General features: G+C 33.1%; 1 long non-coding RNA gene across 3 annotated transcripts; it reads right to left on the reverse strand.

Annotated features, from left to right (window-relative positions):
* Positions 1–5,864: 5,864 nt before the first annotated feature.
* LOC124886500 lies at positions 5,865–11,448 on the reverse strand. 3 transcript variants are annotated; one of them, XR_007043796.1, is made up of 4 exons: positions 9,815–11,448; positions 9,424–9,473; positions 7,008–7,419; positions 5,865–6,374 (listed from the first exon to the last, which is right to left on the reverse strand). It is a non-coding gene; the product is annotated as an uncharacterized LOC124886500 (long non-coding RNA). The 3 variants fall into 3 exon arrangements; XR_007043795.1 differs by lacking the exon at positions 7,008–7,419; XR_007043794.1 differs by lacking the exon at positions 5,865–6,374 and having other exon boundaries at positions 6,404–7,419.
* Positions 11,449–11,794: the final 346 nt, after the last annotated feature.

An 11,794-nucleotide genomic window follows, 5' to 3' on the forward strand; every position in this document is an offset into this window, starting at 1 on the left:
TCTTCCTACTCTTGCCTCAAGATTATTCGTCTATTGTTTTTTGCTTAAATTATAAACGCCCTGTTTAATCGGTAATTGAATTGTGCAACTCTTAACTAATAAAGAAATTTGTTACATTAAAGTGTTTCTTCACCTCAAGAGCTGGGACTTTACTTTCTCCAGACGAAAATTTACTGAATACACATTGCGTTTATTGTTTCTTCACCTAACGTCTTGGCCAGTGAACTTGTTTTCGTGTGTTCGTAACTCACGTGTGTAGGAATGACAGTCAATTTTTTTTTTAAAACGGTGAAGAAGTTAAAAATTAATATGTACTATTGTTCTCGTGAATGTCCTAAAATTATGTGATCTTTCCTTAAAATTTATGGTACTTAAAACCATTATTTATAATATTATAAATAAATAATTTTATAGTAATTTTTTAATTATTTCTATTCACTTGAATATTTCAAAAATATGATATTTGATTATTATTTATATACGTTATGGTTTTTGATAATTTATTATTAGTGAAAAGTGATATAATAGAATTTGATAATTTATTATTAGTGAAAAGTGATATTAGTTATTATTTATAAGTTGTAGATTTAAAAATATTATGATTTTCAACCGTGTTAAAAATTTTCAAAAAAAGGCAAAAATAAAAAATAGGGCGGTGTGGTGCGGTTGTTAGCGGGTGTAAATGTGTGGTGGATTTACGGGGGTTAAATGTTATGCGGTTTAATTTATGGGGGTTAAATGTTATGCGGTTTAATTTTAAAACTTATGAATTTAGTAAAAACTTTATGGGGGTTAAATGTTATGCGGTTTAATTTATGGGGGTTAAATGTTATGCGGTTTAATTTTAAAACTTATGAATTTAGTAAAAACTTTATGGGGGTTAAATGTTATGCGGTTTAATTTTATAACTTATGAATTTAGTAAAAACTCATACCATATCCGCGCATCATTGTCATCTACACGTTTGTTGGTCCACCAACATGGCAACCTTAACGTGCACGTTGGTCCACTACATGCCAACCTTATCATCGTGCTACGTTCTATGCAATGACCTAGTCAAGGATTTTAAGGTTCCATATTTATTATATATAAAAAATAAATTAATTTTAGTTATGTAATGACGGAGTGGGAGTTTTTATGAAGTGATATTTATTATATATATATGGAATTTTTCTATATTATTCAAGTAAGGGTTTTGATTTTTTTTTTGCCGTTTCAAGAAAGCTTAAGATCGATTTGGTCAAAGGGTATTTGAACCTAATAAGGTTATCACTGCATCATGAACATTATACCAAATGCAATAAGGGTATTTGGGTAATTGACTATTCTACCTTAAGTATTGTCTATTATCTTGCATCAATTTTGAAGATTAAATGCAAAATAAGGGTATTTGGGTAATTGATTATTCTATCCTAAGTATTGTCTATTATGTCTTTGCATCAATTGGAAGAAGGCGCGTAGAATTTCTAAAGTAAATAGAAAAGAAAAGCAAGTAGACGCGTTGCATCTCATCAGATATAAATAGATATAAAATATTTGATGGATTCTTAAAATTATATCAGTGCTATTTAAATGATTGTTAAAATTATATCAATATTATTTAAATTAAAATAGAAGAAAAATAGTATTATAGATTATAATAATTAATAATTTAAAATATTTTTAAAATATAATTGACCATCAATAAAAATTACATAAAAAATATCATAAATTACAATAATTAATAATTTAAAATATCTAAAAAAACACCTTGTTATATATTTTTAGAAAAATACGCAAAATATTATAAATCATAATAATTATCAATTTAAAAATTTTAAAAAATATAAAATATTTAATTGACTCTCGAAAGTGCAATATAATTGACAATCAATATTACAAAAGTTTGAACAAATAAAGTAATATATATTATTTAAAAATTAAATAAAAAATATTAAAAATCACAATAATTAGCAGTTTAAAAAGTTTCTAACTTATCATAAATTCTTACTACAATTTATCATATGATTGATGCTATCAAATTTTGAATATTTACATTATAATTTTAAAACACTTTAAATATAATCGATATTGGGGCCGTGCCGGTCAGTATAGACAGACAGACAGATCGCATTCACTCAATAGGAATTAAAATGGCAAGACCTTTGGCAGGCGGAAAAGACAAGCAGGCCTAGGGAGCACAATCATTCAGTATTGTGGTTTGCATGTTGAATTGCCCAACATTTTGTTGTCTCCTCTAACTCCCAATTTGAGTCTATCCCTCACTCCCTAATTCTTTTCCAATCTTCAAATTTTAACAATCAAACACTTCATTCTATTTCAAGTAAGTATTAAATATTCTAATATATTCCTCATAAACTTACATTTGAAACACTTTAAGGTGAGTGTATAAGAATAATGTAAAATATGGTGTGTTAGTAATGCTTGTCTTAGCTATACTTGTATTTTTTTTATGCAATGATTGATTGGATATATTAAAAATAATATGAATTAAATAATTTTTAATTTTTTTATTTTTAACAAAAATATCCTTCAAATATATGTTGGAGAGGATGCAGAAAATTTTTTGAGAGTTAATGAATGCATTGGATCCATTGCATTGCTAATATTATAGATTTTGAGGTATTAGTAATACACAATAGAGCGTATAACTAATGCAAGAATTAGTTATACTGCATTAGTTATACATAAGGTGAAAAAGTATACCAAACAAGGTATTAATAATACACATTAAACTAATGCATACACTCTACCAAACCATCCCTTAAAGGTTTGAACGACAACAACAGATTAATAATGCTAACTGATAAATGATTAAGTTTTCAGTGATGTAGGCCTAAATATCTTTCGTAGCAATAATTTTTATATAAAATTACACAATAACGTAAAATAAAACATAAGACAAGCGCTTGATCCCAACAATTAATTAATCAACAGAAACATTTTTACCCAAAATCTCAGTTAGAAGGTAGCTTTCACAAGTAATATATGGTATTTAATCTTTTCTTTTTCTGTTGCTTATTTTTATGGATAAATTACTGAAGACCATATCTTAAATTTTTATTATTACTTAAAATTTCATCCCACTAAATTAATTACAAAAATATCCTCTAACTCATAAAATCCTAATATTTGCTGATATATATTACAACCCACCCTATTTTTGCGCCTCCTGCTTCTCAAAACTCGCCCAAAATCATGATAAAATATCTGACAAATTCATCAATTCAACAATTTTAAATTACAATCGTGTTATCAACTTATCATCCACTATTTCAACTTATTCAAATTTTCAACTTTCAATCACAACCTCCATTAACTTTTTTCTTCAAATTTATTTTGGAGGTTAATTTGTTTTCATAACTTTTTTTTTTCAAAGTTTAATAGTTGAGAAATTGAAGTCAATCTATTGTTGATTTTTTATTTTTCAATATTTTAAGATTATTAATGCAACAAGGACCATTCTTTAGTGTTGGTCCTACTCAATTAGATCTTAAAACTCCAATTGAATTTGATGTTGGATTTGTGCCCGTGCATTTTAAGCATCGTAAGAATCCGAATATGAAGAAGAAATTACGGGAGGTTACTGGTAGTAGCCATAAAAGTCTATTGTTATATCTACAGAGTAGAAAAGAAAGCAAGTTACAAAAAGAAACCATTTATCAAAGGTATGAATTACATGTTTTAAAGTGAATCCGATACATAAGTATAATGCACTGAGACATTGCATGCTTTCCAATACATACTAAAATTTACTTGTGATTTAGGTTTTTTTTTTTAACATCTGATACATTCACTTTACTAAGTTTGATACATAGTTCAAAGGTTTCTGATACATAAAACATTGCAGGCTTTCTGATACATACTAATATTTATATGTGTTTTGGTTCTTGTAATACCTGATACATTAGTATGCCGAGTACATATATATGATTTTAACAAGATATTGCATTATTTTATGATACATAATTAAAAATTGCATGTAATTTGGGTTAATTTACACCTGATACATTCAACATACTTATTATGATGCATAGATCAATTTTTAAGAGATATATCATTATATCTGATACATACTAAATTTTGAAATTGTTATGAATTATTTTGCAACTGATATATTCAAAATATTGAGTATAACTGATACATATGTATTGTATTTATAGTTTATCTAAAACTACACGTTGTATCTTATGTATCATCATCAATTATATGTTTTGGATTAGGTATGTATAGGTTTTTCTCACATTTTTTGTTGATATAGTTTTGTATTTTGCGCACATTTTGATTTTAGAGCATTTGGGAGAATTATGATTGGAGAATGTTAATTATGGTGATTCAAATTTTAATTATGAAGTTGTTACTAATTTTTAGGGATTCAAGAGACATATCTCAATCAAAATCTCACTAATTGCTCTATCATTTAATTCCATACCATTATTTTCCTAATTTATAATCAATTAGTTTGATAGTTATGTATTTGTCAGTTATGTATCCGGACCAAACTTATGTATCATATCAGGGATATTAAGTAATTAATATAAAAGTTGGGAGAGAGGATAACTAGATAGTAAAGTGTTGATATTTATGTTGTTTAACCTATTTTTATAGGAATGAACGACTAATGTTTTATGGGATAAAAAGATGAGTAATGTTTCATTGAGTTTATATGATCTATTCTGACAGTTCACTTTTACTTATTACTGTTTCACATGTTATGGTGAACCTCACCAGAAATTTGCAGCTACAAATTAAATGTTAAAAAGTTATAGTGATTTAAGTCTTGTCTTTGTCAATTTTAAATAAGATATTCCGATCGACGATCATCAAAATTTTGCTTAAAAATTCTAATGAATCACCTTAAGTCATTCTCCGCGAACGTATGATCAAAATTCACCAAATCTTAATCACTTATTTTTAAATGCGTCCAATCTGTTTAAGTTTGAGCGAGTTGTATTGAATATAAAATGATTAGTAGGCTAATTTTCAAAAAATTACACAACCTTAAAAATGATTGAACTTTCAACCTTCACTTGTTCTGTTGGCAAACCTTTAAAGATAAAAATTAGAACTTACTACTAAACTTAAAAATTTGCCCATAAGACAAGCAAGATAAAAAATTCCCTTGAGCAAATTTCAAGATCAACCACTTCACAATGAGATAAGCAGGATAAAAATTTCCATGAACAAATTTCAAAATCAGCCACTTCCATAGCTATTATTATGAATCATCCATTAAGGTTGCATTCATAACTATGTAAGCATTCTGGTATTTTGAATTATATTAAAGATAACAAGGCTGCATGCATAACTATGTATCTTTAATACTCCATGAAAATTGTAAAATGTAATTAAATTAATCAAATACTGACAAATAGCTCCGTAAGAATTAAATGATGGAAACCTAACCGATCTTCTTGTTGGCTAATTTTCTTGTTGCTAGCTTACCAAAAAATTTGCATTGATTAGATCACTAATATTTGCAATGTGTTTGTGATACAAGATCGACAAGGAAGACATAAAAACATACACCAAAATAGTCAACGTTTTGAAGAACCGAGGACTCCTTTGATGACCACTCTCGGATTCACAAGAAGAACAAGAAAGGAAATGACATCAAGAGTAAAACACACTAAAAACAATAACAACACTTGATGAACAAGATGCAATAACACAACACACGATTACAAGACAAGAACACAAATGGATTACACTAGATATAGACAAACGATTACAAGAAAGTAAAGATAGATAGATAGACAAATGAAGATGTAATATTAACAATCCAAAAGCTTATTCCACTTTTGGACCTTTAATATCACACACAACCTAAACCTATCTCTTACGTGACCTCAAGGGAACCGGAACCCCCAAGCAATCTCCGTTTGTAATAAAATCATCAACACAAAGATTCCACCTTGAAAGAGGCTCTCAAAAGAGGCTAAAAATATGTCATCTAAAATCTTCCCTTAAAATGAAGGCAAACTAGCTATTTATAGGCCATGGGTCTTTATTACACAATGGGCCCAAAAGTGACCCTAAAAGCTATTGGGCCAAAAAGTGAACCAAAGCCCAAAATAATATCATGGGCGTCCATGCTCTCTCGAAGCCCACGCTATCTTCCAAACACGTCGTGGCTCAATGCTCTCGTGGATGACATCATCAAATGTAGCTTCTCCCGTGCTCCAAGCTATCATCCACACAGGTATTTGTTCCCCTAAAACAACTAAATCTTGGATCCATAGATGTGATCCTTGAAGCATCGATCCCAAAGGAGTGGAGCCCATTGATCTTGTATCAATTTGTCTATTCTATTGCTCCCATGTTAGCCTATCAATTTTATTATAGAAGCTTCTTTCAGTTGAATGAAGAAATACCTGAGAGAGAGAAAGAAGCCGAAGAGGTAAATAAGAAAATAATCCATTCAGCTTTGTCCAAGTGTTTACAGTCATATATATATATACATTCATAATGAAAATATTAACCGGAAAAGGGCCGGGTCCCTGGATAAAGAAAGGCCCAATAACATGTGGCCCAAATATATGAAAATGCAAGTCAACCCAGGCCTATATCTCCAACACCCCCTCAAGTTGGAGGGTGAGTACACACCGAGCTTGCAAAGGAGACGATGATGTGGAACACCAGTCAAAGCGTTGGTGAGCAGAACAACAAGTTGAAGATGAGTAGATATATGTTGTAAAGAGATAGCTTCAGAATGAAGAACTTCACATACAAAATGACAGTCGACTTTGATGTGTTTCATACATTCATGAGAGATAGGATTGCAGGCAATATGGAGAGCAGCCTGACTATCACAGAATATAGGCACAGGGGTAGAAATATGTATGCCCAAATCATCAAGTAAGCGAAGCAACCATACAATTTCAGCAACTACATTGCGGAGGGCACGATACTCAGCCTCCACAGATGAAAAAGAAATGGTAGGCTATTTCTTGGACTTCCAAGAAATAGGAGAACCACCCAATAAGACAAAGAAACCAGTAACAGACCTGCGAGTAGTGGGACAAGCAACCCAATTCGAATTAGCATAATCCTGAAGGGAAAAATCATGGGAGCTGGACAATAAACTCTCTGTGCCGGATCATTAAGCAAATAACGTAGCACGTGAATACTAGCTAGCATGTGGGGCACCCTTGGTGTAACCAAAAATTGACTAAGATGTTGAACTGCAAATGAAATATCCGGTCTGGTATGTTGGAGAAAGTTTAACTTTCTAATAAGCCTTCTATAGATAGAAGGGTCGGACAGAAGATCACCACCATCAACAAGCAATTTGACATGAGGATCAAGTAGAGTGAGAACAGGTGCAACAACTGAACAATGGAACTCAGATAACAAATCAGTGACATACTTCTTTTGATGAACCATGTAACCAGCAGGTGTATAAGTGATCTCAAGTCCCTAAAAATAATGGACAAAGCCCAAGTCTTTAATCTTGAATTGAGTATCCAAGAATGATTTGAGAGATTGAATTTCAGAATCATCATTATCAGCCAGTAGAATGTCATCCACATAAATACTAAATACAATAATAGAAGAACCGGACAGCTTAGAGAAAAGAGAGCTTTCATTTTTGCTAGCAGAATAACCCCTTGAAATAAGACATTGGGATAGCTTGGCAAAACATTGCCTAGAAGCTTGTCTAAGGCCATATAGAATTTCATTAGTTTGCATGCAAGGGAAGGGTCAGATGCAGAAGTAGAGACAGTAAGACCTGGGGGAATTTTCATATAGACTTCCTCATGGAGATCACCATGGAGGAAGACATTATTTACCTCCAATTAGTGAATGGACCAATTATACTTGGCAGCAACAGTAAGTAAGCATTTAATAATGGTGATTTTCACAACAAGGCTGAAAGTCTCAGAAAAATCCAAATCAGCAACCTGAGAATCACTTCCAATAATAAGTCGAGCCTTGTATCTTTCAATAGTCCCATTAGATTTTTGCTTAATCTTGTACACTCACTTACATGGGATGACCTGTTTTTTAGGTGGTAAGGGAACAATATCCCAAGTGTGATTAGCTTTCAAAGCCTGAAATTCCTTGGTCATGAACTCTTGACAAATAGGATTATGGACAGCTTGTTGATAAAATTGAGGCTTATGTAGCAACAAATCAGTTGAAGTAAACTGGGTAGATTCAGAGAGAAGAGGGGAGTTTGCAGAAGAGCAAACATAATCTTCAAGATATTTAGGCTTGGAGTGAGTCCTTAAAGAAACTCTGGGAGGAGGAAGAAACTGGAATGGAAGGGGAAGGACTTTGTAAAGGAGCAGGAGAAGATGCAGTAGAAGGTGTAGGTGGTTTTGCATGAGTAGTAGGACAAGTGGAAGGAGATGGTTCATCTACAAAGTGGGAGTTAAAAGAAGGAAAAGTATAGGGTGAAGATGTACTCATTGAATGGTAAGGGAAAATGTGTTCATGAAAGACAACATCCCTAGAATAAAAAACTAAATAAGTGTCCAAGTTGAGGAGCTTATAACCCTTTTTCCCAACCAGATAACCCAAAAAACAGCAAGGAGAAGCTCTAGGGGTGAATTTGTCTCTTCCAACCTTGGGTGTAGAGGCATAGCATAAACATCCAAAGGATCTGAGGTGAAAATATGGAGGTAGAGAGCCATGAAGCTTTTCATAAGGGGAAATATTGTGAAGAATAGCGGAAGGAAATTTATTAATTAAGTAGGTGGCTATGAGGATACATTCTCCCCAATATTTAAGGGGAAGTTTAGACTGGTAAAGAAGGGCCCGAGAGGTTTCTAGAAGGTGTTTGTGCTTTCTTTCAACAACACCATTTTGTTTGGGTGTGTGATGAATTGTGATTTGGTAAATAATGCCACAATCAGCAAAAAATGATCTAGCATAGGTACTAGAACCTAGCTCAAAGGCATTATCAGACCTAATGGTCTGAATAGTGGATTGAAATTGAGTTTTGATGAGAGTAACAAAGGATTTGATGATAGAGAATGCATTACTCTTACATGTTAGTGAGTCCAAGTCACTCTAGAGCAATCGTCCACAATGGTTAGAAAAAATTTAAAGCCATTATAAGTAGGTGTGTGGTAAGGACCCCACAAATCAATGTGTATTAACTGAAAACAATGGGTGGTTTTAATAGCACTATCAGGGAAAGGTAGTCTTTGTTGCCTAGTTAGAGGACATACATGATATATAAAAGACTGTTTAGATAAAATTTTATCAGACAAATATGAAATAAACTTTATTTTATGAAAAAGCATGTGGCCAAGTCGTTGATGCCAAAATAAATCTGCTTTATTGATGTTAGAAGAAATATTACAAGTAGTAGTGCAAGCATTGTAAGTACATGGAGATGTAGTGATAAAAATAGATATGGTATTTATCAATGGATCAGATGAAGAAAGAGTGATGCTGAAATGAAAGACATACAGTTCATTTGCCTCTCTACCAATTGCCAAGGGCCTCTTCAGAGATGGGTCCTATATAGAGCAAGAAGAAGAGTTAAATGAAACAGTGCATAATAGTGTATTAATTAATTGGGGCACAGAAATGAGGTTAAATTGAAATGAAGGGATGAGTAGAACATTTGTTAAGACAAGATCAGAATTCAGGACTAAGGAACCACTGTTATGAACTTTTATTTTGTAATCGTTTGGAAGAGTGACTAGAGAAGGGAAAGGAAGAGTTTGAATGCCATGAAGAAGTTGTTTATTAGGGGTCATGTAATTGGTGGCCCCTGAATCTATAATCCAAGTGTTATCTTTTAACTGAGATGTGCAACTTAAAGCAACACAATTTGTAGCAAACATAGACACAATACCTGCAAAGGCAACCATTGCAGTAGAGGAAATAGGTGCAGTGTTGAGCTGAGATTGCTGGATTAATTCCAGAATATGTTGATGTTGCTCATTGCTGAATCCATGAAGAGAATCTGAAGTGGATGGAGGACCCTCTTTGCATGCATCAACTTTCACACAATCTGCTGATTTTTTGTTCTTAGTGAATTTGAAGTCAGGTGGGAATCCATGAAGTCTATAGCATTGTTCAATAGAATGACCAGGTTTTCGACAATATTTACAAATTCCATTGGATTTTCTATTGTCGAAATTCACCCTTGAATTGTAGGACTTGTTGGTGTTAGTGCATGGGATGGAGAAGAAGGTGGCAAAGTATATTCCTTCGCATTGAAGAAAGTGTGATCAGACATGAAAGATGAATGAGATGATTGGAGTTCTCGCTGGTTTTCATCATAGAGAAGTATGGAATAAGCTTTTCCTACACTAGGAACTGGAGTCATCATAAGTATGTTGCTTCCCACATTTGAATAGGACTCATTCAAACCAGTTAGGAACTGAATCAACTTTTGTCCATCATTACACATAGGTTCAGCACCATATGTGCATAGAGGACCAAAAGAGGTTGATTTTAATTCATCCCATAATTTTCTTAACCTAGTGTAATAACTAGCAATATCTAATGAACCCTGTGAAGCCCCAATAATTTCTCTTGAAGTTGATAATATATACTAGCATTGGATTGACCATATCTCTCTTCAAGGTCATACCAGACATCCCCTGCAGTCTCACAATGTAATACACTCTCAACAATATCCTTAGACAAGGAATCGCTTAGCCTTGCAAAGACCATATCATTGCATCTTAGCCATTAGTCATATAGAGGAGAGTCGGGATTAGGCTTGGAAATTCTACCATTCACCAATCCAGCCTTATTCTTAGCGGAGAAGGCAATCAGTACATGTCTTCTCAAGACATGTACCCAGTCCTTGAAAAGGACACTGGTACAAGCACGATTGAAAGACTGTCCGAAGGATGGACGTACAAAGGATGGGACGAGTCCACAACAGAGTTAGTGTTTGTTGTTGAGTTGTCAATATGAGTTGACGGAGTCGAATCAGTAGATAAAACTATCTTCACTAGAGAGTAGTATCAATTAACTATCGAAACAAGTCTGCCACAGCTATGAGACTATCTAACACGTAATTCAGAATATGTAAAGCTTCACACAATCGCACAATACCAACACTTAAGAGAATATAGATGAAATCGTAGGAGATTAGGGTTTCCAAAAAAAACCTGCACCCAAATTTGGGGCTTTTGAAGTCTGGTGCCATGAAAACCTCAGACGTCACCAGGGAAAGCTTCGCTGAAGAGGAATTAATGAAATACTGCTGAAAACTTCATGAGACCGTAAAAAAAAAAAATCGTCAAAATTGTCGTTGTTGACCAAACAGTGAGTGTGAGCAACACTACGCCATGGATTGAAGCTGTAGAATGGAAAATCGAAGGATTTAGCCGTCAAAATTGAGAGGATCAATGCTTTGATACCATGTTAACCTATCGATTTTATCCTAGAAGCTTTTTTCAGTTGAATGAAGAAATATCTGAGAGAGAGAAAGAAGCCAAAAAAGTAAATAAGAAAATGATCCATTCAGCTTTGTCCAAGTGTTCACAGTCATATATATATACATTCATAATGATAATATCAACCGGACAAGGGCCGAGTCCCTGTGTCACACTCTTTTTTTCGCTCGAAGGGATCGAGTCGAACGGTTTTTCCAATTAAAGTGACAGTATTGAATTGGGATTATTTTAATTACAGAGTCGCCACTTGGAATTGAGTTACGGTGTTCCAAGTCACCTTTTTGAATCCCTAATCAAAAGAAAATGACTCTTATTTGGTCTGCGAAAATGGAAGACCAGGTAAAGAATTCTATTGACCGAGGGGAAGGTGTGAGGCACCCCTCGAGTCCCGTGGTTCTAGTACGGTCGCTTTTACTGAC

The sequence above is a fragment of the Capsicum annuum genome, chromosome 8 (assembly GCF_002878395.1).
Source record: "Capsicum annuum cultivar UCD-10X-F1 chromosome 8, UCD10Xv1.1, whole genome shotgun sequence".
Taxonomy (NCBI): domain Eukaryota; kingdom Viridiplantae; phylum Streptophyta; class Magnoliopsida; order Solanales; family Solanaceae; genus Capsicum; species Capsicum annuum.